Below are 7679 nucleotides of genomic sequence, written 5' to 3' on the forward strand. Positions count from 1 at the left end.
TGGGCCCCGGGTGGACTCCCGACATGTCTTCCCGCACAGGTGGCCGCCATCTTTGAGGCCCGTACGGGGAGCTGGACGACGCCATGTTGGACCTGGAAATGGACTCCCGAACCACTTGCTGTTCCCCAGGAAGACGAATTCGAGGACGGGGGCGAGGTACATTCGCCCCCCGGAAGTGCCCCGCGCCCAGAGCACGGGTTCGTCCACGCAGCTCTTCGGGAACCGCACCGCTGTGTGAGGAGAGGAAGCGCTCCGTCGTCAGAGACCACCCAAACCCGGTGTCGTGGCGTCGATGCCGGCGCACCGCGACCGGATCGGACCGAGCAGGCTGTCGGCCTTACAGAAACAGATGGCCACACCTTTCTCCCGTGAAGTGGCGGGTGTGGGTCCGAACTGCCAACCTACAGGGAGCAGAACTTTCACCCGGTCCTTAACCTGCCTGACCAGGGCTCCTTTAGTGAGAGACGTACAGACAAAACAAAAACCTCACGCGGTGTGCCGAGCCCCTTTTGACTCAGGGCGACTGCATGAGCAGAGTCGAATGGCCTCCTTTGGATGTCCAAGACTTAAAATCTTCACGGAGCAAACCTCATCTTTTTCCTTCAGTGGCTTGGGGATTCAAACTGTTCACTTTGTAGTAAGCCACCCTACTGAGGAGAGCACGATCTCACCAGGGCCCCTAGTGAGAGACAGAGGGGTTATTTTGTAAACTTATAGGGGTGAGGATGGGCACTCACTGTTTACTGGTACCCATACTAGACTCAGTCGACTCTATCAGTCCTTGTTTTAACCATAAGGAAAGGCTGTTGGTACCACCATTCGCCAATGGAGAACTGAGAAGACCTGAAGGAGCCAGAAAACCCCTGGACACTAGCTCACACGGTAAATGGCAGCGCCAGGGAAGTGAGTCAAGGTCTGTCTCGTGGCAATGTGTGTGCTTTTCCTAGTGGATCTCAAATAAGTGCACCTGGGTGATTGAGACACAGAGGTGAGTCAGACATTGCCAGAAGACAGGAGATAGCCCAAGAAAATTGAAAAAGATTTCATAGTTCTCTAATTTAGGACTAAAAGGGAAGCAATGAAGATGAACCCTTACAAAGTGCCCCACCCTCCCAAACCCCAGCTCCATCTGAACAAGACTAAGATCCAGATCTTCAACAACATACCCTTATCACAGGCCCTTCCTGTCTCTTTGTTAGATGCCAACTCAGTGGAGGATCCTATGTACTACAGAACACTGCCACTCATGCGCCATCCCCACAATTATGTCTGAACCCATAGTTGCAGCCACTGTGCCAGTCCATCTCATTGGAGATCTACTATTTTGCAGACTCTCCCAGGTGATGCTGTGGGTTAAGCATTGAGTTGATAATCAAAAGTTTGGCAGTTCAAACCCACCAACTGTTCTGCAGAAGAAAGGTGAGGATATATACACTTCAAAGATTTATAAGTCTCAGAATCCCTATATAGGAGTTGCTATGAGTCAGAATTGATGGCAGTGGGTTTGGTTGCTCTGCTTTACAGAGCGTGCACGCATATTGTCCCCTCCACTGGTCCTTCCTGATAAAGTTTCACTGCCCTCTATTCTAAGGAGCATTCTGGCTGTACTTCCTCCAAACAGATTGATACACACTTCCGACACAGTTCATAGTATATTCACGATTCATTTCTTCTCCAGCCTTCCTGATTCATCATCCACCTTTCCATGGCTTGGGCCAGGAACCCCCTCAGTCCTCAGTGACATATTTACTTTTTTGACACTTGGATAAATGGCATAGGTGTCATATCTGACATCTTCTGGCATCCCTACAAGGCAGATGTCCAACATACCTCCACCCTCCATCTTCCTTTCCCTGTCCTAACACCAACCTCCATGGTACTCTACTGCTACTGGGTCTGCTAAGTCATTGCATTGGCCACAGAGAACTCCTAGATAAAACATAGTTATGGGGCTTTATTATGGAAGATAGCCATTTACCATAAGTCAGGACCAGTAAACCGTAAGTGTGCAGTCATTGGTCCATGGCAGTGCCTCTTCTTGGCCAGCTTCCAAGGTTCTCTCAGGTCCTCAGCTTCTCAGCCATGTGTTCCCTTTGCCTCTGTCTCTATGAGCCAGGAAGTTAACCTTCTACTCTGCCTTACAGTCTCATAGGCTCAGTACTGCTCCTCCTCTTCCTCGTGGTCTGCTTGCCTCTCTCTCTGGTCTTACCTGGCTCCTTTGCTCTGCCCCGTGGTCTCTGTGCTGAGGCCTCTGGTGCCTCTGGTCTTGGCCTCTACCACTTCAGAAAGAGATCTTGAATGTATTCCACCGGTGTTCTCCCTCCTTTATGATCCTATTATTTCTCTCTGTTTGTTCCTGTGTCTGAGGTCTCATTCTTATGTGGAGGTGTGGTTTTCGTCTTTTAACAGACATACCCCTAAAGAATTAAGGGACAGTGACTTGGTTCACACCCATTACTAAAATGGAAAAGGAGCCCGGGTGGGGTAGTGACTATACAGTGACCTGTTGACTGCTCTGTGGGAGAAAATTCAGGCTTTCTACTTCCGTAAAGAGTTAGTCTCAGGGAAAAAAAAGTTAGTGTCAGAAACTCACTGGGACAGTTCTACCTTGTCCTATAAGATCTATATGAGTCATCATTCATGTTGATCCTTTCTATTTATTTATTTATCTATTTATTTTAACATTTTATTAGGGGCTCATACAACTGTTATCCCAATCCATACACACATCAATTGTGGATCCTTTCTATTTACATAGAAGAGAACTCCCTCCACAATGAGAATACAGCCACAGGCACAGAGCCCAGAATTTATAATACATCCTATAAGGAATTATGGCCAGAAAGGTCACATTAATGAACTATATCTCAACATTTTATTTTATTTTTATTTTTAATTTTTATTTTATTTTATTTTTTTATCTCAACATTTTAAAGAAGCTTTCTGCAGTAGGTTTGCTTCATGCAACATGTCATTTGATTTCTTCACTGCTGCTTCCATGAGGTTGATTGTGTGGATCCAAGTACCTAAAAGGAAATTAGCAACTTCACCTTTAATCATGTTGCTTATTAGTCCAGTTGTGAGGATTTTGGTTTTTCTGTTTTTTGCATTCTGAGGTCTGATTCATCTTAATGATTGTAATCTTTGATCTTCATCAGTAAGTACTTCAAGTCCTCTGCTTTCAGCAAGCAGTTGTATGTTCTATATATCATAGGTAGTTTATGAGCCTTCCTCCAATACTGATGTCTTCTTCTTCATATAGTACAGCTTCTGATTATTAGCTCAGTATGAATTGAATAACTATGGTGAAAGGATACAACCCTAATGCACACCTTTCCTGATTTTAAACCATTTTTCGCTAGTTCTGTGCCAACTACTGCCTCTTGGTCTCCTTTCCCATTACTTGCATTGTTATCCATAGTTTGCTATAATCCCATAGTCAGACGTCTTTGCATAGTCAGTAAAACACAAGTAAACATCTTTCTGGTATCCTCTGCTTTTATCCAAGATCCATCTGACATCAACAATGATATTCCTCACTCCATGCCCTTTTCTGAACCCAACTTGAATTTCTGATAGAAGCTTTCTGTTGATGTGCTGCTGTAACATTTTTCAAATGATATTCACCAAATTTTACTTGCATAAGATATTAATGAACAATACATTGTTCTATAATTGCCTCATTATTTTGGGTCACCTTTCTCCGGAATGGGCACAGATGTGAATTTCTTTAAGTCACTTGACCAGAATTCTGTCCTCCAAGGTTCGTGGCTTTGATGAATAAGTTATTCCTATGCTTCGTCAGTTTGTTGAAACGTATCCATCGATAGTCTGTCAATTCATGGACCCTTGTTCTATTCCAGTGCTTTCAGTGCAGTGTCAACATCTTTCGTTGATACCAGTATTTTCTTCTTAATCATATATATGCCACTGTTTGATATGCTGAACAGCAACCAGTTCTTTTTGATAGGATTCTGTGTATTGTTTCAATTTTATTTGATGCTTCTTGTGCTGGTCAAAATTGTACTCATAGACTCAAGTTTAGAATTTTTTATTCAATTCTTCCAGCTTGAAAAATACTAAGCATTATCTTCCCTTTGGGTTTTCAAACTCCCGAGGCTTTGCACATTTTACTATAGTACTTTACTTTGTCTTCTTGAGCTGCCCTTAGAATTTTTTTTCTGTTCAGCTCTTTTAGATCATCATTTCCTCTAGTTGCTTTAGCTTCTCTATGTTAGGAGCAAGTTTTAGGGTCTCTTTCGACATCCGTGTTGGTCATTTCTTTCTTTCCCGCCTATCTAATGACCTGCTTTCTTCATGTGTAATATTCTTGACATCCTCCTACAAAGTATGTGGTTTGGTCATTGTATGTGGTTCAATGTATCATATATGTGGTTGAGTAATCTCTAAAATTTAAGTGGGATACAATTGTGGGAAGCAGAGAACAGGAACAGAGTGTATGGGGATGAATCCTTTATTCTCATATCTTAAGAAGCCTGGAAGGCTAGGTTTCTGGGTGAAGGGAGGCCTTCACCCTTGTGAGTTGAAGACCAGTCCCAATCACATTCTCATAATTAATATTGTTCCCCACTATGTCCTCCCATAATAGTGTTGCTTTAAAGTTATCTCTTACACAAAGCACACATGGAAGAAGCACATCAGCCTGTGTGATCATGAGGTATTGACAGGATCAGGTATCAGGCATCAGAAAACCCAAAAGAAGCAATCATAATGATGTGAACAAGGGGGGATGGAGGGGAGACTCAAATCCCATCTATAGACAATTGGACATCCCCTCACAGAAGGGTCACAAGGAAGGGACAAGACAGGGTGCAGTTTAGCACCGACAAAACATACAACATTCCTCTAGTTCTTTAATCCTCTCTCCCCCTCCCTATATGACCCCAATTCTACCTTAAAAATCCAGCTAGACAAGAGCATGTACACTGAAGAGCTCTCAACACATGAAATCCAGGACAGGTAAACCCCTCAGGAACAATAATGGGAGTAGCAATACCGTAAGGGTAGGGGGAAGGTGGGGGGATAAAGGAACCTATCACAATGATCTATACATATATAACCCCCCACCCAGGGTGATGAACAACAGAAACATAGGTAAAGGGAGACAGCATATGGTGCAAGATATGAAAATTCATCAAGGTTTCATGAGGTGGGAAGGTGGAGGGAGGGGAAAAATGAGCTGATACCTAGGGCTCAAGTAGAAAGAAAATGTTTTGAAAAGGATGAGGGTAACATGTACAAATGTGCTTGACATGATGGATGGATGGATGGATGGTAATAAGAGCTGTAGGAACCCCCGATAAAATTATTTTCAAAAAAATGATGGCAACGTGTTGTGGGAAACTAAACTGAGAGAAATATGACATGGACTATATTCCCTAACTTATAACACAGGGAATCTGAAAAGCTAGTAGTCCACGGTAGTAAAGCCACCACTTTGGTAAGTTGGAGATAATGTTCAAGTACATTATCCTGCTTTAAATATCGTTCCCACAGATTCTCCCCTAACAACAATGCTGCCTTAAAGTGAGCACATGGTTGATTATATCTCCCTATAGAAGCAGAAATCCTTTTATTATCTCCCTCGTGTCACTCAGCCCCCATCATACCTTCCCCCAATGCAGGTATTAGGTTTCCTCACCTATGAGCTCAGGGACCTAACTGTGGTTATCACCCACCTTGTGATGTACGTAACCACTGAACATGTATGTCTTATGGCTACCTATAAATATCTCAACTTAGTAAAGACTCTCTTCTCCTATCTCCACATGGACCATCAAGAAGCGCTGAGGTGAGCATGCTAACATAAAATGTGTCAGACTCCTTTATCTTATTCCGTCTCCTATCTTTCCTATTCTGTGACTTTACTATGATCTTTATATATTATAACCGTACAGTTGTGCCTTCTGACCCTTCAGTTGTTAGAGGCTGGCATCCTCTGACAACATATGTACAAATGTGCTTGACAGAATGTATGTATGGATTGTTAAAGCACTGTAAGAGCCCCCAATAAAATGATTTTTTTTTAAGTTACCTTTTACAAGCACATGGCTGATAGCTGTCCAGCTGGCAGCTTTCACTATAGGAGCAGACATTTGCTATTGCCCTCTAGGCTCTGAAGACACTCCCCCTTACCTGCCCCCAGCACTGGTGTTAGGTTCCTCCTCCAATGAACTCAGGGACCTTTAGAGTTAGGATACAGCCCACCTTGTTATGTATATGGTTACCTTTAATTAGAAGGCTTGCACGCCGCTCCCCCCCCAAGAGTATATAGGCTTTGTTGGGGATCTGGCTCCTGAAAACATGGTGGCAGATGTGAGCCCTTGAATGCTTTGCCTTGTCTGATATCTCTTAAATTTAACCCTCAATTACACAACTACCCCCTTGGGCCTATTCAGTGTGGGGGCTGATACCCCACAATAATCAAATTCATACTCTGGCTCTCAGGATGTGGTAGTTATATAATCATTTGTCAATTTGATGATTAAGAATGTAGGGGTAGAGTCTAACCTGTCAATCAGATAATAGCCAATGAAGCCTCTGTGTGGGCATGGCCTTCTCCTGAAAATTCTGGGAAATCCGCCCTGTATTTCCTCCATGGAGGCAGGAGAGGCTCTTACTCCACTTCCTGGGAGACATTGCAGAAGACAAACCACATGGACGCAACCAGACCTCGGAAGCCAGAGAAGCCACAGAGAGACCCCTGCCAACGCTGAGATCCTTACAACGCCACTGGACCCAAAGACTTTTCTACCCACTGGCTTGTGATCATTTGGCTTCATTGCATGTGTTTCGTGAATCTGAAGAGGATTTTATAGATTGGTATTGGTCATAATGGGCTGATATCAGACTTATGGCTTTGGATTGGGCTGGGTTGGGATGTTTTCTCAATGTTCAATTCTTCTTGTATATAAATCTCTTTCTTATACACGTGTGTGTCCATGGATTTGTTTCTCTAGTCTACCCAGACTAACACACTGGACTTGTTTCAATTTTCTTTACCTCCCACCTAAACTTGCATATGATCAACTGATGGTCTGTTGGTGTGTTCCATACAATGACCATATCACTTAGCAATTCTGCTAGGAAAATATCCAAGGGACTTGAAAACAGCAACACAGACATTGTGCACCAATGTTCATTGCCTCACTGTTTACAATAGTTAAGTAGTAGAAACAATGTAAATGCCCATCAGTGGATGAATGAATAAAGTGTGGTGAAACATACATTGGAAGAGAAATAAGTCTTGATATATGTGACATAGGGATGGCACTTAGACTTTATGCTGAGTGAAATAAGTCTATCACAAAAGGACAAATATTGTAGGACCGCATTTATATAAAAAGACCAAAACAGGATATGTATAGAGACTTAAGAGTCTTAGATATTACCAGGAACAAGTTATTACTTATGGAGCACTAGTGTTGGTTTATGGTGATGGAAACATTTCATTGGTTAAAGCTACGACTGGACAGCTAGCTCATGAGGACCCTTGTGGCATAGTGATTGAATCAGTTGGCACTAACCCAAAGGTCAGTGGATCAAATCCAAAATCCACAAACCACTTGGCAGAAGAAAGGTGTGGTGGTCTGCTTCCATACAAATTTAGTCTTGGCAATGCTGTGGAGCAGTCTACTCTGTCCGATAGGATCATTATG

This window comes from Echinops telfairi, unplaced genomic scaffold (genome assembly GCF_000313985.2).
Source record: "Echinops telfairi isolate 266 unplaced genomic scaffold, ASM31398v2 ScPeMD7_31;HRSCAF=116, whole genome shotgun sequence".
Lineage (NCBI taxonomy): Eukaryota > Metazoa > Chordata > Mammalia > Afrosoricida > Tenrecidae > Echinops > Echinops telfairi.